At 38.4% G+C, this 20,835-nt stretch overlaps 2 long non-coding RNA genes across 3 annotated transcripts in view; one reads left to right on the forward strand and one right to left on the reverse strand.

Annotated features, from left to right (window-relative positions):
• LOC111096887 overlaps window positions 1-13,018 on the forward strand; it is a 35,296-nt gene extending 22,278 nt beyond the window's left edge. Inside the window, exon 3 of the long non-coding RNA XR_005361652.1 lies at window positions 12,735-13,018. This is a non-coding gene — a long non-coding RNA (uncharacterized LOC111096887). The remainder of the gene's footprint in view (window positions 1-12,734) is intronic.
• Window positions 916-11,306, reverse strand: LOC119872674. Of its 2 annotated transcripts, none has more exons than XR_005361650.1 (3): window positions 11,147-11,306; window positions 7,164-7,358; window positions 916-1,211 (listed from the first exon to the last, which is right to left on the reverse strand). It is a non-coding gene; the product is annotated as an uncharacterized LOC119872674 (long non-coding RNA). The 2 variants fall into 2 exon arrangements; XR_005361651.1 differs by lacking the exon at window positions 11,147-11,306 and adding an exon at window positions 8,475-8,595.
• Window positions 13,019-20,835: the final 7,817 nt, after the last annotated feature.

Here is a 20,835-nt window from a genome sequence, read left to right on the forward strand (position 1 = left end):
TCGAATTAGAATTTCTCAAGTCCATCTTGGCTTGACTGATTGAACTTCTTTCTGTGCAGCCTCATGAAAATTCACCTTCTGAATTCCTCCAAATAACAGAATGGAAAGGAAATAAAGTACAACTCACTAGCAAGCTAGGGGAATGGAGATTTGGAAAGCTAAGTGGGAAGGTGGTCAGGGCTGGTAGGGTCCCACTCTAGCTGGCTTTTTCAGTGGATGGATACCTGAGTGGTCCTGAAATGGTAACGATACAGTAGTTACTAAGGAGATGACCACTGATGCTAAGTGAAGAAGAAAATATGATCTACTATGGAAAGAAAATGAACTTTAGAACCAAACAGACTTAGACCTAAATCTGGCAATGTCATTTACTAACTGTAATCTTGGGCAAGTTATTTAATATCTGAGTATCAGTTTACTCAACAATAAAATCTACATTGCAATATTTTTGAGAGGGTTAAGTGTAATGATATATGTAAAGTGGCTATTACATTGTTTGGCTTCATAAGCATGTGTTTTATTTTTGTTACTTTTGTTCCTAAAGTATCTTATGAGCTCTCCAGGCAAAAGACAATGGTTTTGGCTTTCAGATTCTCTAAGGCAAGTTAGAAAAGCTACATGCTCACTCTTCCCTCAAGAATAGAGTGACATTGGTAAGCAATATTTGGTAAGGGAATAAACAAATGAGTGAACAAATGGATGATTGAATGAATAGCATAACTACCTTTTACCTACTGTTCTTGGAATCACCAGTATTTAATAATGAACCTTGCACATAGTCCTAGTGCTAAAGGTTTCTCAGTTTAATGGGAGAAACAACTAGAAAAAAAAAACATTCTAATGAAGAGAGGTATTGCAAGTTTTTATTAGAGCAGAGGAAAAGAGTAACTCTACTGAGAGACAAGGGATGTTCCAAGAAAGCTCTTCAAAGCAGTGATATGTCTTCTCAGTCTTAAAGGATAAACGAGAGTTTATTGAACAGCAAAAACTAATAAAGCCACTCCAAGAAGAGAGATCTTGAGTACATTTTATGACCTAGCCATAGAAGTTACATAAGGTCTCCTCTGCTTCCCTGGTCGAGGTAATCACAAGGGTCCACCCTGGTTCAGGAAGGGAACAGAGACCCTCAGCTCTGGATGAGAGGATTTATAATGTCACATCACAAGATCACAATGAGACATACTGTGGTAGTCTTCCTAGGAAAGTATAATCTGCAACAAAAACATATAAAGAAAAGTAAGTTTGAGTCCTGTTTTTAATGTGTTGAGCTTTCAAATACCTGCAGGACACCCAGATGAAGAAGAAATAATAAACTTGGTTTGGGAGTTCAGGATTTGTCAGAATTTATGTGGTGATGGAAGTTATGGGAGTTCTGTTATGGTTATCCAGGGAAAAGGAAGAAAAGGGAAAAGGGAAAGGAAGAAGAGGAGAGGGGGTGAGAAGGGGAGGGGTGATGAGCAGTGAGGAGGGGAGGGGAGTACAGTAAGTTTCATAGGGCTACAGGAACCAAGTACCCACACGCTGGACTAAAAACAACAAAAAGTGTTGTCTCACAGTTCTGGAGGCTAGAAGTCTGAAATCAAAGTGTTGGCAGGGCCATGATCCCTCTGAAGCCTCTTATAGAGGAGTCTTCCCTTGCCTCTTCTAGTTTCCAGTGGCTCCTTGGCTTGTGGCAGCATCACTTGGATCCCTGCCTCTGTCTTCCAGTGGCTGCCTTTCCCCTAAATATGCAGCATCTAAATTTCCTTTTCTTATGCTAACACCAGTCATATTGGACTCAGAGCCAACCCTACTTCACTGCAACCTTATGTTAACTTAGCTAATTATATCTGCAATGACCTTATTTGCAAATAAGTTCACATTCTATGATATTAGAGGATCAAACTTTAACAAATCTTTTTGGAAGGGACCCAGTTCAACCCATGTAGGGAAGAAGGCGAGGGAAAAGTAGAGGATGACAGAACCAGAAGCTCAGGGATGTCACAATGTAAGGGTGAGGAAGAGGAACCAGTAGGAGGGAAATGAGAAGGAATAATCAGAGAGGAATATGTGGCACAAAGATTTGGGGATGAAGAAAAGAAATATGTGATCCAAAAGTATTCAATTAACAAAAGGCTGAACCCTCTGCATTTGAGTCATGAACTGGGAGGTGACTAGAAACTTTTGTGGGACCAGACTCAGGAATAGTGGTGGGCAGGAGCTCATCCGCCGGATGCTAAGGAAGATGAGGCAGTGGGAGCTGTCAGTCTACATCATGGGGCTGCAGAAATTCCAGAAAATCTCCTCCAGAACTTTGCCCCAAACTAGCTCTAGTAACCTCTTCTTCCAATTAGCTCAGTTCCACACAAGGAACTAAAAGTAAAACTTGCAAGTGAGAGGAAGAGAAAAATCATGGGGAGCAAGCTGGGACTGCCATTTTAGGAACTGTCTTGTGGTTGTCCCTGAAGTGGAAAATCAGCTCTCCAGCATGATCTGGGCCAGGACAGCTGCTTAAGGAGCACCCAGCAGCCCTTCACAGGGGTGAGAGCTGCAAATGCAGGGACAGGACACTGCAAAGAGAAAATGAGTGATTAACTTAAGGAGTAATATCAAAGGTTTGAAGAATGGAGAAAGGATGCAAATGCCAGGAGAAAAAGGATGTGGCTAGGGCTACGCTTAATTGTTTATTTCCTTGATGCCTAAAGAGTCTCCAAGGAGAGAGGCAGTTCTGGGCAGCTTCCTTTAAAACTGTAGCTTCTACAAGTGAGAGCCTGGGAGAACAGACTTCTTCCCTAACATTCTTTAAAGACTCATCCCATCCCCCAGACCCAGACCCCCTGACTCTCTCATTCTTCTCAAGTCTTCTGTTCCTTGTACATTCTACTCTTATAGTTTCTGCCCTTTTCTATTAAATACTTCTGGCTCTTGCTTTTCTCTTACCTCTTTTCTCCACCCATAGTTGGCCTAATCATATGCAGATGACTATAGGGGCAATTTGTCCTCCTCCCTCTCTGGAGCTTCTGTTCCATCCATAAAATCCAGGTCAGTAGTTTACATGCTTTGTTCACATTTTCTGAATCTCAATGACAGAAAAATGGAAAGACAACACTTGTGTGGTTCCCCCAGGAGATGGGGATATGCACACACCTGAAATCCAGGCTGTGAATTGATAGAAATAGCAAAATTTGAACTAGAGTTTTACAAGCTGAATATGGTCAGTGCAATGGTTTCTAATTTGTTCCCAAGGGGCAACTGATCCCTTCTTACAATGGGTGAGAATTTTGGCTTTAGATTCTCTTCAGAGGGAGTTTTGTTCTTTTTATTTATTTATTTATTTATTTATTTATTTATTTATTTATTTAAGATTTTATGTCTTTACTTGACAGGGAGAGAGAGAGAGAAAGAGAGAACAAGCAGGGGGAGTGGCAGAGAGAGGGAGAGGGAGAAGCAGGCTTCCAACTGAGGAGAGCAGGGAGTCCAATGTGGGCTCAATCCCAGAACTCTGTGATCATGACCTGAGCTGAAGGCAGATGCTTAAATGACTGAGCTACCCAGAGGAGTTTTGTTCTATTTGGTTGAGTGCACAAGGGTAGTAGTGATCTACCTCCTAATTTGTTAGCTTACTGGGAGAATAGAGTAAGGGAAAGTGGCAAATCCATTTATCCCAAAGTGTTTGGGATGATAAAGGGACAGTATCTTTACATACTCAGATAAAGGACTGAACAGGAAATGTATTAAAAATGTGGCTCAGCACAAGTTAACAAGTAATATAATTATTCTCATATGAAATATACTGAATATTACTTGGGAGGCAGCTGAGTGTAGTGGGCAAAAGAGCATAATCTAGAGCCTGATTATGGTTCAGATTTGCTTTGCTGGAGCAAATTAGTCAATGTCTGGGGATGACCATGGTACCAAATCCACAGAGTTAGTGAGAAGACTAAATGAGTTAATATAGACAAAGATCATGGAACAGTACCTGGCACATAGTAACACTAGATAAATATTACTCATTATTATTTAAATTAACAATCAAATACCTAAAACCGTAATAGTGCTATTTTAAAATTCTAGCCTCCAATAATATAGCATGGTCTATTTTATACAGCACATGGTATAATAGAACATTTTTAATTTGTCAGTTTTATTTTAAGTCATTTTTCTTACAAACATTTTAAATGTTTAAAATCTACAATAGGGTTTTTTAAAATGCAGCTTTTTGTGAATGCTGTTTGTTCTTTACTCAAATATCCAAAAATATAAACAATATATTTTGTTTTTATAAAAGGAAGTAAAATGAGGTTAACATTGAAAATTAAAAGCAGATTTCTTTTTAAACTTGGCTTCTGATAAATACACAAGCTATTGTTTTCCACAATAAAATATAGCCAATGTCTTGGAAAGAATGCTATCCTGAGTATCAGATTTAATTAATGAAATTTAAAATCTCGATTCCTAACCTCTCCCATGTTTAAAGTATGACTTCAAAGAAACTGACAACCTGTCCCTGCTTTCACTTTGAAAATATCCAGATGACACTGAACCAGCTAACTTTGGGTACAGTAACATGTATCTTCTTACCATCACCTTTAAATGCTCTACTTGCCTACACACCCACCCCTCCCACACACACACATGGACAGAGCCAACTTCCCCTTAGTTTCATCACCCACAATTGGGTCACCACTTATAATTGCAAAAGAGTCTGGGAAAATGAGAAGAACAAGTTACTTAGGATCATCTTAGATCAAACATGATTCACACCTGGGCCTAGGCATTACAACCCTGGATAAAATTAGGGCTATGTCCAGAGAAAATTTAAATTTTGGAAAAATTGATCAGAAAAACAAGAAGAATAGGAATACTTCCTTTGATTCCAAAGATACTCAAGTGGTCTGAAGATTATAAAAGACAAAGTAACTGACATTTATATGTAAAATCAATACTGACAGTTACATAATACAATTATATGGCTTTGAAATAAAAGTAAAACAAATCTAACGATCAAAAGAAAATTAGAGCTGGGGGTCCCTGGGTGGCTCTTTCAGTTAGGCCTCTGCCTCTTGGTTTCAGCTTAGGTCATGATCTCAGGGTCCTGGGATCAAGTCTTGAGTTGGGCTAGCTCAGAGTCTACTTGAGATTCTCTCTCTCCCTCCGCTCCCCCCTCCACCCTGTGCTTGCTCTCTCTCTCTCTCTCTCTCTTCCTCTCTAAAATAAATAAATAAATCTTTAAAGAGAAAAGAAAATTAGGGCTGTGTTACCAAGGAAAAAGAAAATAGAGCTATTAGGCAGGTAACCAACAATGTCTGTCAACTTAGGACTTATTGAGATCCTATATGTAGAAGGCACAGACATAGCCACTTTACATGCATTATGTCATCTAATCTTCACAACATTGTAACATAGTCATTTGTAAATGCTGGTTCTCTGTTTCTTGTAGATAGGGCCTCACTGAAGTTCTAAGTATCTCACCCAAGGTCGAACAGCTAGTAAGTGGCAGGCTGGAATTTGAGCTCAGGTCTGATTCCAAGTTCACGTACTTTCCACAATGTCATACTGCCCATAATTTTACCTTCTGTTCCTTAACCATTCCTAATACTATCTGGCTACAACATATACCCTTAACTTCGTGCTGTCTTGATCACAAGCCTACCCACTACCAAGTCATCTGGAATCTTGATTTAGAAGATTGCACATTTTCTTTCTATATGTCAAAATGTTGGAAATACAACAGTGAACAGAGCAAACTGTTCTTGATCTTTGAGATTCCACTCTGGTAGGGAAGAAAGGCGCTAAACATGCAAACGAAGATAATTCAGGTAATGAGAGACTTGTGAAGAAAATGAAACAAGATAAATGGGATGGTAAATATATCTGCAGGCTACTTTTGTTGTGATGGCTAGAATTGAACCCTGACTGCCATCAGGAGAGGATAGTCTGATCAAATGTAGGGGAAAGAGAACATCAGGCAGTGGACCTGTGATGTGCAAAGGCTCTGAGACGGAAATGTTTTATGGTACAGAAAGTTGGAGAATAATGATTGGAGAAAGACTTGATAAGAAATCTGGTTTGAAAGAATCTGAATTTTTTTCAATGTGTAATGAGAATTTTGACAGGTTTTAAATAAGCAGGGATAACACCACCTCATTTTTTTAAATCACCGTGGTAGCTATGAAAAAGTGGTTATACAAGGTGCCTCAGAGGAAGTGAAGATTTCGGCAAGGTGGCTTGGCCAGAGCAGTGCTGGCAGAGATGGGGTAAAGGTGAATAGTTCAAGATAGACAAATACTGTTACAGAACTTACCTGCAAGGAATTTGTTCATTCATTCTATTTTACCTGGCTTTGCAATACTGTTGCATTTCATCACCCTCTTATGTATAAACTCTAATGAATTGTGGCTACATTTTCCTCTTAAATGCTTTTAAGATAAATGTCTTACCATGCTGACAAAATTCAACCTGATATTTAGCATTTTCTCCTACTTGAATGAACTGTATCTATAAGGCAGTCCTGGGGCAGTTAGTTCATTTAGCCTCTGAATTCAGAGCTCCCTCAGCCTTCCAAAAAAAAATAAATAATGGCCAGTCATATCTTTTTATAGATACAGCCTGTCAGAGGTTTAGCTTTGCATAATTTGCCATAATAAATCATAAGCTACTCCATTTTTCTCTGAGTTCATGAAATTAGGATAATAGAAGTAAGATTCTCCCAGAAACTGTGTTCTGGGGTTAATCAGTGTGTTCCTAATTGAAATTATGAGTGGAGTAAGTGAGGAGAAACACATGTCACTTTTGGAAGCCTCCATCATAAATTTACTGTGGCTGAATGCTAACTCCTTCTGGAAAAGCCATCTTAATTTAGTTGCAGTGGGAACTGATATTAGTGCTAGTGTTCCTTCGAGAGACATTTAGATGACTATAACCCAGCTTATCCCATTCTGCTCTTTTGGTATCTAAGCCCTTTCAACAATAGCCAGTCATCCTCAGGATATGCTTTGTGCATCAAGTTTAACCTTCTTAAATTATGATGGAAGGGAGATATGTAGCACCGGAAGGAGTTCTTTGTCAATAATTTAATTCTTTCACTTTCATTAATTTGGGAAGAGATGGCTTTATCTGCAAGTCCCAAGAGGAAACTGGGGTCTGGCTGTTGTATGCAGAATCAAACAATAGATGAAACTGACCTGGGTGGCTGAGGCCAGAAGTACTCCACGCAGGACATCCCGGGCTCTTGAATCTTTACAGCCTGAAAGATTCTACTTTTAAGACTTTCAAGGGGTAGGCCTTCACTTGGCGATCTTCAGAGGATTGAAAACAGGTCTCCAGGTGATCAACACAGAGAGTTAATGTTTCCAGTCACAAGATCCAATTCAAGCGTTCTTGTACAACCAAAGAAAAGAAATCAGAAGATATTTAATGCATTTTAAATCCAGGTAATTTAAGCATAATAAAAACACATGCCAATTCCTTGACTTCCTGACCTGATATGCCAGAATATGGTCGTAAAGACTGATCCAAACTACAGGACCAATGAACCAGAATGACTTGGTGCAATGGCAAAGTTTTCATAGGTCCTCTATTTCTGAGTTAGTCTCAGCAGCCAAAACTGATTTATAAAATGTTGGGGGAAATGGGTTTTTTATTCCATTCTTTAGCTTCTAAATAAATAATAGACATCTTTTGGTTATTAGGGATTTCTGGCCAATACTTGGTTTATCTACCTTATATCCTGTTAATGAAACAAAAAAAAAAAAGGTTAAGAGAGCTGTTATTAGTTATCACATACATTTTTAAAAATTCATTAGAAACAAAGAAAGGGAGACAGAGACATAGGCAGAGGGAGAAGCAGGCTCCCTACAGGGAACCTGATGTGGGACTCCATCCCAGGACCCTGGGATCATGCCCTGGGCCGATGGCAGATGCTCAGCCACTGAGCCACCCAGGTACCCCATCACATGCATTTTCAGTAGCAACAGACTATGTTAGTTTCTGTTTATTATAGACTTCCCTAATCTTGTTATATGGCTTTTAGATCTTATTGGTCTGATAAATATATTTGGAGCCCTCAGAATCTCAAATAACTGTTAGGATTTCATTCCCCACCCATCTGACTATTGCTCATCTCACTCTTAATCATGCAGTTCCTCCTTCCTCCCCCACACAGCAATGCTGCTTATGTACTTTGTCGATCAGAAGGCAATAATACTTGTAATACAACCATGTGACTTTCCCTTTCTGGCAAGCCAAACAAATCACTGCATATTTCTGTACTTCCCTTTCCTTTTATCAGTGGTCGGGGGGGTAATCATCCTGACCGCCTACTTTGTTTTCATGGGTTCGAAGAGGACTGACATTCATAGAACATTGTGAAGAAAGAAGAAAGCTGCTTATAAGTGCCTCGAATTACTATTTTCACATGTCTTAACTGCCATAACAAGAAGGAAAATCTTCACAGTTGAGAAGGCTTTCTGAAAATTAGCCCCACTGCACCAAACCTTTGATCCTTTGGTCAAACTGTCAACCTCTTGAGAACTCTGCTTTCTTGTGAAATTTCCAGGCTGTTCCCATAACAATTGGTTGCATAAGTTCTGAGAGCCAGACCCACAAAGCTTCTCTGTGTTTTGGAAAGTTCCCTAAATAGACCTAGGTAACGATGGCACTATCACAGAGAAGGGGGAGTGGTGCCGCCCTGTCCTTTCCTAGCACACTACTGGCTTTTTTCTTTCTCTCATCATCTCTTTTTTTTCCCTCCTACTACCCTTCTTTCTGTATTTCCCTCTCCTATTCCCTCCTTTGTTCCTTCCTCCACAACACTTCCAGGCTTTGGGCTGGGCTCTGACATCACCAGCTTTGCTTAGGCAGGTCTGCTGCTTGACCTATGGATGGAAGATGTTTCCCCATTCAACTAAAACCCAGGTGGGACACCACACACCACATCTGGACTGGAGTTCTGATTGCCAAGTGCTCCAAGGACAATGTTTTCCCCAATACATCTGAACTTTTGGTACAGGGATTCAAGGAAGAGCTAAAAATTGAGTTAAAAATACGTAATATGTCATGCCAGATAACTGAAAACAAATAGTTCGTTTATAGTAGGACCTCACTGGTTTTCACTTTTCTGAATTATAGAGAAAAAAATCAGATTCCTTTGTTTTGAAAGCAGGGTTTATTTGCTAAAATAAATATAAATGGAATAAATATAAATTGAAAATAAATTGAATAATGTATAATAAATTGTCAATTTAACTTTATTTTAAATTTATAATTTACTTTGATGTAGACTCCCTTTTGATTTAATATTAAAGGGCTTAAATAAAACTATGCGTGCTATTCTGTATTTTATATCAGTTAGTAAGTTTATGCTTACCAGTTTTTTTTTTAATTTTTATTTATTTATTTATGATAGTCACAGAGAGAGAGAGAGAGAGAGGCAGAGACATAGGCAGAGGGAGAAGCAGGCTCCATGCACCGGGAGCCCGATGCGGGATTCGATCCCTGGTCTCCAGGATCGCGCCCCGGGCCAAAGGCAGGCGCCAAACCGCTGCGCCACCCAGGGATCCCGCTTACCAGTTTTATATACAATGATGAGGTACATAAAACTGACTTTTCAAGTATTTTACTTCTTAAATATGAAATTAATAAAATTAAATAAAAATAAATTAATAAATTAATTTTATTTATTTATTAATAGATTACTAAAATATAAATATATAATTATAAATTTAGGAAATGAAGAAATAGATTGAGATACAAATTGAGATAATTTGAGAGACACCTGGGTGGCTCAGCAGTTTGGCGCCTGCCTTCGGCCCAGGACATGATCCTGGAGTCCCAGGATCATTCCCACATCGGGCTCCCTGCATGGATCCTGCTTTTCTCTCTGCCTATGTCTCTGCCTCTCTCTCTCTCTCTCTCTCTCTCTCTCTCCCTCTGTCTCTCATGAATAAATAAATAAAATCTTTAAAAAAAAGATAATTTGGAATTATTGAGACTTTTCATCTACTAAAGACTTTTGAAGTAAGTCATAAACTGATTTCAAGGAACATTTTTTTTTTCTCCTGGATAATAAAGTTTCCATTAAATTATTTTGTTTTATTTTTTATTTAAATTCAACTAGCCAAATATAGTACATTTGGCTACATCAGTTTCGGATGTAGTGTTCAGTAATTCATCAGTTGTGTATGACAACCAGTGCTTATCACCTCATGTGCCCTCTCAAGGAATATTCTTAAGCCAGTGATAAATATCACTATATAATATCAATATAAATTAACCTAGTACATTTTGTTTGGGAGGTCCCTGTATATTTTCTTCTCTCATTTGTAAGTGATAGTCTGTGATATTTCATAATCGGCGGGACCTCCTGCATGAGCATAAATGAGGAGCAGTTACTGGGGCTGAGAGTAATAGCTTCAGTTAGCTCACCAAACTTAGAGCAATTTAAAAGGTGTTTACTTTTCAAAAATCAGAGAATGTTTGGCAACAGAAATCAAAGCAAATGAAGTTTTTATTATAATCAAAATATAATTGGATCAAAATTCCTAAAGATTAAAATTTATCTAAAAACAAGCTCTTTTAGTTTTTATCTAAAAACAAGTGGTGCTTCCCCCCCACTCCAAAGAGATGTCTATAATTGTTCTATTGCTTCCTAATGCACCATCTCTTACTACTCTGGGGGGAGAAGAACCATGAACTACTTTAAGAACTATATAAATCAGCTTTTTCAAATAGCTATACTCACTCTTTACAAACACAGTTTTAAGGAAACCAATTTCCAGATACTCAACTTCCATATCTACTCTTCCCTAAAAGCAATCTGCCTATATAGGTGTCTTCAAAGAGATCTTCATAGGCCTTCTCTTTCTGACTTCCCTTTGTCCATAGACTATCTCCCACTTGGCAAAAGAAAGGTATAGCTGTCTCCCACCCCTATCAGTGCCATGCATTGTTCCCAGGTATAATAATCTCTGCAGTGTCAAAGAAACAATTTTAAATATTTGTGTCACCTCATTGATCAAAACACCATAAACTTCCACCACCCATCACACTAAGAAATGCAATTTTCATTTTTTCCAATACTATTTTTATACACACTAATTACAAAAATGATAACTTATGTATATTAGTTTTGATCATTTACATATGAAAAATAACTGTAGAGGGATACCTGGGTGGTTCAGTCAGCTAAGCGTCTACCTTCAGCTCAGGTCATGATCTCAGGTTCCTGGGATCAAGGCTCACATACAGCTCCCTGCTCAGTTTAAAGAGAAAAGAGAATGATAAAAATATCTAATTATTAAAGAGATTTGTATTCCTTGAAAAATAGATGATAGTGTACATATTATTGCTATAGATATATTTAAAAAGTAGAGTAACAGTTTTACCTTAAAATTCAATTTAAATGTGCCAGAAACATTTTAGTTTTAAACTTTAAAATGTGCAAAGGGGAACCATAGTGAAAATTATCTTAAGAAGCATAAAAGAAACAAAAAAGTTCCCTGATAAGGAGAATATGCTCTGCCTTGTGAAATTTGCATTCCTAACTAATAGAAGTCAGACAGGGAGGGTAAGCACTTGGTGGCATTTTTTGTTCTTACAGGAAATATGTCTTGTCCTTTCTCTTCCCATCTGGAGGAGAAAAAAAAAGAAAAAAAATCAAGGTAGACTATTTCCCTTCTGGTCTAAGTTGAGTTTACTTTATAAAATGACAAGAAAATACAAACAGATTTTGGCTGGATAATCTATGTCAAGACCTCCCAGTATGTCCAAGTGACTGGATTAACCTTGTGTTTACTGTATGTCCAACCAAATGCCAGCAGCCAACAAAATACTACATATAGCAGCAGGGCACTAACATCTTATCTAAATGAAATCGGTTTAAAATGTGCATCACAGAGAGATTTGAATGAGAAAGGAAAATATATAGAAAGTATTTGAAAGGAGACTCAGGGAAGGAAGAAAATAAGACCATACCATGACAGTACAAAGATCCAGGAGCTGGGGTGCCTGGGTGGCTCAGTGGTTGAGCATCTGCCTTTGGTTCAGATCATGATCCCTAGGGTCCTGGGATCGAATCCTACATCAGGCTCCCCACATAGAGCCTGCTTCTCCTTCTGCTTGTCTCTCTCTCTCTCTCTCTCTCTCTCTCTGTGTGTGTGTGTGTGTGTGTGTGTGTGTGTGTCTCATGAATAAGCAAATAGAATCTAAAAAAAACAACAAAAAAACAAAACAAAACAAAAAAAGATCCAGGAACTGATAGGATGTGTATTATTACCTCAAGGTAGGTGTGAGTGTTGGTGTTGGGGATGCTTTGTTCCCTGCACTCTGTTTGCTATGGATTAAATGGTTGAGTCTCCTAAAATTCGTATGCTGAAGCTTTAATTCCCAGTGTGCTGTCATGTGGAGGAGGGCCTTTGGAAAGTAACTCGGTCAGGAGGTTGGAGCCTCACCATGAGATTAGTGCCCTTAGAAGAGAGACAAGAAAGATGCTGTCTCTCTCTCTCTCTCTCTCTCTCTCTCTCTCTCCTTCCTTCCCTCTCTCTCTCTCTGCTCCCTATGCAAGGATACAGCAAGAAGGCAACCAACCATTCACATACCAGGAAGAAAACTCTCACCAGAACCCAACCATGTTGGCACCCTGATCTTGGACTTCCACCCTCCAGATCTGTGAGAAATAAATGTTTGTTGTTTAAGTCACTCAGCCTATGGTATTTTGTTACAGCAGCCTGGACTGACTAAAACTTTAATCTCCCCAGGTCTCGGTACTCGAGAGAACATAGAGACCAATGAAGATGAAAGAAAAGAATCTAAGAAGAAAAGGATGCAAAGAAAAAAATGATGGAACCTGGGGAACAGTGGGAAAAATCAAAATTAAAACTGTGAGAAAAAAATAAAAAAATAAAACTGTGAGAGCATATTATCCAGTCTCAATGGAAAGCAATTCTATCCTTCGTTGGAGAGATATAAAGCAAATTCATTTCACCTGCCTTGTCATTATTTTAACTCAGTCATTCAATACCCCCTAAAAAATCACATTGGGATTACCATCTATTGAGTTTTCTGAATAAACCACCAGAACTGTTATGGATCATGTCTGATTGCATTAGCTAATTGGAAGGGTTACCAACTAAATTTCAGTGAAGAACTAGTTTTGAGCAGACTTAGCTCTTTCTAGTGCTCTTGTAAAGATAAGGGGAGAGAGTAAAACCCTATTCTTAGATTTCACCCCAGAGGATGATTTACACTGAAGTTAATGACACTTAAGCTTCTAGGTGGCTCTTCAGCTACATGGACTCTATCCAAGGCCCTGAGAGGCCACATATGTTTTTGTAAATTTTCAAAAGTAAGATATTTTAGCCTCAATCAGTCAAGACCACTGTCTCTCTACATGCTCACTTTCCTGTCCATACATTTCCATACATTCCATAATTGCAAGGTTTGCTGTCATTTCCATGTGTACAAAGCGATTGCTAGCTATGCTGACGTAGAAATATTATCCAGACCAACGCCTGTGGCCACCTGTGCTTTCTGGCCACTATCACTGCACAAAGGTACAGGGCCAGGGGACATATTAAAATGGGAACATGTCCTATGGCTCCAGTGTTGGGAGTACATAAGAAATGGCAGAGATGGAAGTGCAAAACCTGTGAAGCCAGAAGCCAATCTGCAGAATATTCTGCTAGTCCTCAGTAGTGTAAACTTTCAGTTTCTCATCCATGATTTGCTTTTCATAGATGCCTCATCAAGACACACCTTCTTCCCTGACAGAAATATAATGTAGCATGTACAGTTGTAACATATTGCACATTATCATTTCCATTTTGATGGGAACTGTGAGAAACAGAATACTGGAATCATCATAATTCTTGTCTGTAGAGCACAAACTGGAAGCGGTAGTAAAAACAGCATGTCTGCATATGAAATCACGTTTATATTCATCTAACCCAAAAATAGTAAAAACAAATTTCAATCAATTGTGCTAAAGGACAAACTGAGATACCTTTATAATCTCTCTAGAGAAAATATACAAAATTGTTTTAATGTGAAAAGGTAATCAAAGAGTATACAGTCAAAAATAGAGGAAGACAACATACTGATATGTCAGGCAGTCAATTAAAAAATATTATGTTATTTTTCTGGATTTTGTGACATTTGTAGTGTCAATCAAATTTTTTAAAGTTATTTTTGGGAATCTCTTCTCTCTTTCTAACCTCTTCAGTTTCTGTTTAAGTCCCTAAATTGTAGAATCTTCACACTTCATTAAATCTGACTTGCTCTGCCCTGAATCCATGCCTCATCAATAGACATAAGTGATCCTGTCACCTCTTGTCTCTGTTCCAAGTGACATCATGAGCTTTGCCTCCTACATATGAGAAGCGATTGCTCTAAGAATAGGTAAGAATTATTAACATGCATTTTTTTTCTTCAACACAGTTAAACAAGGGCTCACTCTCTGGATTTCCAGATGCACTTAAAATGAAATAATAATGTTGGGCCAGTCTTGCCCTGCTTTAAGTTAATCACTCCAGGAAGAGACATTAAAGCTTTCAGACCACCAGTGTGCATAACTGCTTTAGTGCCCCAGACCATACACCTTCTCTTGATTATTCAAGACACAAGGAAAGGTAAGCTCAGTAAATGAGGCTGTTTTATGATCCATTTAAATAATCTGAAAAGGAAATTAATACTTTTATTACTTTTTATAAGTGAAAAACTTCCTTAAAAATCTCTAAGAGTTCTTTATGTTACAGTGGTTAGGACTGCCCAAACCAAAACATGGATCCAGAGAAATAATGGAAGCTTAGGGAAAGGATGAATGGCCACACAAATCAAAATGGAATAAACAAGAGAGGTTGGAAAGTAATTTGCAGGGGGAAAAAATCACCTCTAACAGAGCCAAGAAAATTCACCTGATTGGAAATTAGGTTGTAATTAAAAATAAAATATTTCTTAGTCTTTTTTGAATAATATGAATGTTTGCTAGAACTATTGCACTTTGGAAGGGGAATCTGGAAAATAATGTGAAAACAGTTTGTGGCTCTTGGCCCACATTGGTACCTTCGGTACTCCTTATATGTGAGAAATATCCTATTAGTCAGTTTGCAAACACTCATTTCAAACTTTAAGTGCTCATAACAATCCAGTAGAAAAAAAGCAAAAATTTCCTAATTGGATAGAAAATACAACTATGGTTATTTTTCTGATGTCATCTTTTACCTGTTTCTGCCTCAATCAGTTCCAGCTGTGCTGGCTTTTGCCCTATGTTTGAAATACACCTTGCACACTCCAGTCTCAAAGTCTTTGAATTAACTGTTCCCACTGCCTGGGACGCTCTCTGCCAGATTCCACATGGCTTCCTCCTTTACTGTTTTTAGATATTTCACTTTCTCTGAGAGCCTCTACTACATTCTTCTTTATCTCCTTACCCTATTTTATTTTTCTTCTGAGCATGTCACAGATTTTCCACTCCCACTAAGTGTCCTCAAAAGCTTATAAATATTTGGAGATGAAACTTTATTAGAGCCTTGCTGAAAAGGAACAGAGAAATTATTTGTGCTCTACAAGCATGTCACATAAATGCTGGTTTCTAATCTGAGGCCTGGATCTATCTTACATGAGAGATTTTCAAACAGAACTCACAACTCGATTTTAACTAGGTATACCTTGTCAAATTCTTCTGTTAGCTGGACATTATCCCAATAACTTATTTCCTTTTACAGTGGCATTTAGACCAGTCAGATTCCTAATAGGTACCAGTGGACATATTCAAGCTAAGAAAACTCTAGGAATGTTAAGTAAGGGACTTTTTACATGGGATATTAATTTCCTAGGGCTGCTGTACAACAGACTAGGTGGCTTAAACAGAAAAAATTTATTGCCTCACAGTTCAGAAGGCCAAATGTCTAAGATCAAGATTTCAGCAGGGTTGGTTCCTTTGGAGGCCTGTGAAGGAGAATTTGTTCCTGCCTTCTCTCCTTGCTTCTGATGGTTTCTGGTACTCTTTGACATCCCTTGACTTGTAGATGCATCACCTTCAATCTCCACCTTCACTTTTACATGGCATTCTTCTTGTGTGTATGTCTCAGTGTCTAAGTTCCTCCTTTTTTTTTCCTAAAAACACAGTGATACTGGATTAGGGCCCATCCTAACAACTTTATGGTAACTTGATCATCTACAAAGATCATGTCTTCAAATAAGATCATAGTTATAGACACTGAATGTTAGAACCGCATTGTGTTTTGAGAGGACACAGTTCAACTCATAATACACAGTACAGACGAAATGTGGTACAATTGTATTTGCAGTGTAGTTAGGACAGAACTGTTTCTACCTCTGGGCCTCAAAGAATGAAGGAAGGACCCAGATACTAGAACAGGAAGGAGGAAGTTGCATATAGAAGCTGCCTCGAGAAGAGCAATGACCTTTGGTTGGGCAACGTTGCCAGCTGTGGATGACCCAGAAGAGAGGGACCCCCTTTCCAATCTCCTACCAGGGTTCCTGTTAGCCCAACCCAACCAGGAGTCAATCTTTTTTCAGTAATCAACACAAATCAATGTTTTAGAAACGCTTCTAACTTTTAGTATAATCTTACTGTTTTTAGTTTTGGCCTTTTGCAATTCTAAGAGAAATTTACTTGGAGGATCAGTTTACATTAGCTTGGAAGATTCTTATCTTATTTTTCCTTTATTAGTGGAGATAAAATGCAGGGCTTAAGAGGAATAGCTCAATAAATAAAGAGGTTTCATTCATTACTTGCACTGGCTTGCTTAGAATTTTGTGTGGCGTCATGGCTCCACCATTTACTAAATGGTTAGAACTGGCAAGCTTGCCAAGCATGTTTACTGTTGTGTAAAATGAGGAGGGCTGGAGGTGAAGCAAGGAAGTTAGTGATACTGTGTGTGATGTGACTTCTCCCATAACCTCTCAGATCTTCAGTAAAATCCCTAAACTAATGACATAATTGGGGAAAGCAGATTTTGTGTTTGGATGACATAAGATGAATGGAAAACAAGGTAGGGAAAACCAAGACAAAGGAAGCCATTAGGAATTCAAAGAAACCACATAGGTATTTTTGAACCTGTCTAGGCATCAAATTGGAATCTTAAACCAAGTTGATCTAAGTCTGCATTGGTTAGTAGGACTTCAGCTGACAGACTACTTCTAAAATTCTCCAAGGATTTTTATGCTTTAAAACTTTTTGTTCCATTTTTTAAATATAATCCCTCTAGTCAAGAACTTCAAGTCTAAATTTAAATTCTTATTTATGTAATTCAGCTGAGAATAGTAGTTGTAGTAATAACCATAATAGCCACCAGGGATGAGCAATGGAGTCAGACTCTCTGGGTTTGAGTCCCAGCTACACTACTTATAAACTCGGGTAAATTACTCACACTCTTGAAACTAGAGTCTTTTTATCCATAAAATGGGATTATGATGTCTACATCCACCATAAAGCAGTTGTGACCATCAAGTACATTAATGTATACAAAAAACTTAACAGAGGGGATGCCTGGGTGGCTCAGCGGTTTGGCACCTGCCTTCAGCCCAGGGCATGATCTTGGAGTCCCAGGATCTAATCCCACATCCGGCTCCCTGCATGGAGCCTGCTTCTCTTTCTGCCTATTTCTCTGCCTCTCTCTCTCTCTCTCTCTTTCTCTTTCACTCTCTGTCTCTCTCTTTCTCTCTGTCTCTCATGAATAAATAAATAAAATCTCTAAATAAAAATTAACAATATCTAGCACAGAGCAAGTCCTCAATAATATTAGTTATTAATATCATTACCATATGTTGAGTATTGTGCTATTTAAATAAATCATCATATTTCATGCCCACAATAACCCTCAAAATTAGCTGTTTTAATCTTCAGTTTACAGGTAAATAAATCAAAAATTGGAAAACTTAAATAATAAAAAAAATAGCTTTTTTATCCACGTCCTGCTACATTTATTGGGGGGTCAATGTAATCATGGAGAAATAAATGTTTGAATGAATAAATTTCCTCCTGTGACCTTTCATGGACCCAGAGAAGGGAAAAAAATAATTTATCTCTTAATCCTACCATTTTTTTACCGCTCACTAACACTGTCAAACTAAGGATTTGAGTGCCAATTTCATTAATGTCCTATTTTCTTTTTCTTCCAGCGAAGCAATAAAAATATTTATATGAAAGAGATGTAAACCATATTGCTTCCCAAGCTCCAACACCTTGACTTTTTTCTTTCTTGATTCTTCTACAAGCCGCCTTTGGAACATAATCTATGCCAATTGAAACTATCAAAATAAATTAAAAATACAATTTTGCAATTTCCTAACCAAACATTCTATAAAAACGCTAATAAATAACATCCGCTTTTCCCTCTCTCACACTAATATAAATTTATTCTCCCAAGAAGTAATCTAATCTTCTTGGTACAGTTTTTCCTACAAGAAATCCATACTCTCTCTAGCTCATGATTTCCCTACTCATTGCCAATTTTTCTTCTTAGAATGCATCTTGTGATTCTTTAAAACTGACATTAGATGATCCAAATGATCCTAACTACAAGCACTTTCTCCATTTTGGGGCTGGGTCTGTAACTGAAGTTAGTATTAAGTCCCCTTAAACAGAGCCAGTATTTCTTGTAGATCCAGAATTACTCTGCTAAGAGTCATGGGGACATAATAATCATCAAATGTCTACACTTGCCATTTCTTACCTACTACTGCTTCTAATCTTCTGCTAATTTTGTAAATAATTCTTTACTATTTTGTTGTTCAAATTCTTCTTCTCATTTGATAATGAGAAGCAAGCCTATGGAGGTATGTCCATCAATCCTCAAAGTACACTGGCCCAGCTCTAGACCATTCTGTCCTTTTCCACTAACTAGTCTGCTCCATATTATTAAGAGGTAATATGTACAGAATAGACTAGAGGGCATGGGAACTAAAAGAGCTAAGCATAGATTTGAATCTTATCTATTAGTAATCATTTAGTAAAAGATAAACTTCTTCAAAATTAAGTTTATTCAACTTTCAGTGATAGTACAGTCTCCTCTTTTGTAGACATCACAGGCAACTGAAGAGCTTTAACTTCTTTACATAAAAGTGACTATCAGTGTCTCCCAGGTGAAGGGCCTCTTATTTGACCTTATTGCCTACTTGTGATATTTAACACTGGTGGCCCCTTGTTCTTCCTCAGATGTTTTTCTGCCTTAATTTTGCTGCCAGTGTGCTTTCAGTTTTCTGCCTCTCTTTTGGATTTCTCCTCCTCCACTTTCCTCATCATGCATACTCACTAACTTTTACACCTTTACTCACACACTCAACAAACTGGCACAGAGGAGAGGATACAGAAATGAATGGCACCATCCTTGTTCTCAGGCGACTTTTAGGCTTATAGTCAGGGATAACATGACATAAGATAAGTGTACTAATATGCTACTGGTGACTCTGAGCTCCCTGAAGTATGGAATTATTTATCTTTCTCTCACAACTAAAGTCTTCAGAAAAAAAGGGAGGAGTTCTTGTCTAGCTGTGGTTACAATATCTCATAGCAATAATTCTCTCTCCCTCTCTGATCGTTGGGTTGCTTTCACGGAATCAGAGAATTTCAGAGCCAACTCTCTTTTCATAGATAAGTCAACTGAACATAGAAGAGAGGAAGCAACTCGCCCACGGCCACAAGGTTTGTGCATAGCAAAGCTGGACCAGAACCAGACGTCCGTGCTCCCACTGCTCCTGCTGTCAAGCCTTATAGCAGCTCTTTGTGGGCTGAATTTTCCATGTTAATCCATAAGTAACTTTATACTCAGTGACATAATGGTTTGGTATTTCCCTCCTGCTCCACAGAGGGGACAGCATGGCCTGCAGCTCTGAACAGGAACAAAAATTCACACTTCTCTTGACAGAACAAACAAATTCTTCAGGTTCCATGTCAGTTTGTGGAAGATTCGCTCTGAAAGCCAGTGACCTCTGGCCTACAGGCTGGAGAAGTGGTTCTAAGTCCATTAAAATTCATGCTTGGAGTCTGATGGATCATAAGGGAGCTGCTGGAACAGAAATCATTCCTAAGGTCACACGGTGCGTTAACCCCCTTGCTCCTCATCACAGTGATGACGGCTCAGATAAACAACAGTGGATTTAACGAATGCTTAGATGGAAAAGTCTATCTATGAATGGTCTCCCCCAAGGCTGCCTGACACAAGACAAAGTGTAGAAGAGCAAACATTGACAGAAACCTGATAATATTTGCCTTTCCAGTGGTAAAGATGACATGCAGATATTCTGTGACCAAGTAAGGAAATGGGAGAGATTTTTTAAAAAGCAAGGGAGAGGAGGGAAGTGGAGGAGGAAAGGAAAGGAAGGGAGGTTCCTGGAGGGGAGGGAGAGAAAGGAGAGAGAGAGAGAGAGAGAGAGAGATGAGAGGAAGGAAGGATGGATGAAAGGAAGGAAGGGAGGAAGAAAAGAATGAAGGGAGGAAGGAAAGAAGGAAGGAGAGAAGGAAGAAAGGGAAAAAGGAAGGAAAGAAGCAAAGGAAGGAGAAAATGACAAGAAGGAAAACTGTTTCACCAAACTGATGCCTGTCAGATAAAAGAGACTGAAGCCATAAATTCCTCCCAGCGTTTCTAATGGGATTTTAATACAGCATTTGGCCATCATCTTTTTTTCATTCCTTTAATGACATACATGCCTGAAGTGTAGCCACGGAGCCTCTGAACTCTGTATATTTCTGTAATACACAAAGAAAACAGCCGTCACATCCATTTTAAGGAACTTTTAAATACATTACAGTGAGGTCTATAGGCCCTGGATCCGAAGGGAACTGCACAAAAGCCTGTCTGTACATCATCTGTGACGGGCCTGAATTCCAGCCAAGGC

Source organism: Canis lupus, chromosome 7, assembly GCF_011100685.1.
Source record: "Canis lupus familiaris isolate Mischka breed German Shepherd chromosome 7, alternate assembly UU_Cfam_GSD_1.0, whole genome shotgun sequence".
Classification (NCBI taxonomy): domain Eukaryota; kingdom Metazoa; phylum Chordata; class Mammalia; order Carnivora; family Canidae; genus Canis; species Canis lupus.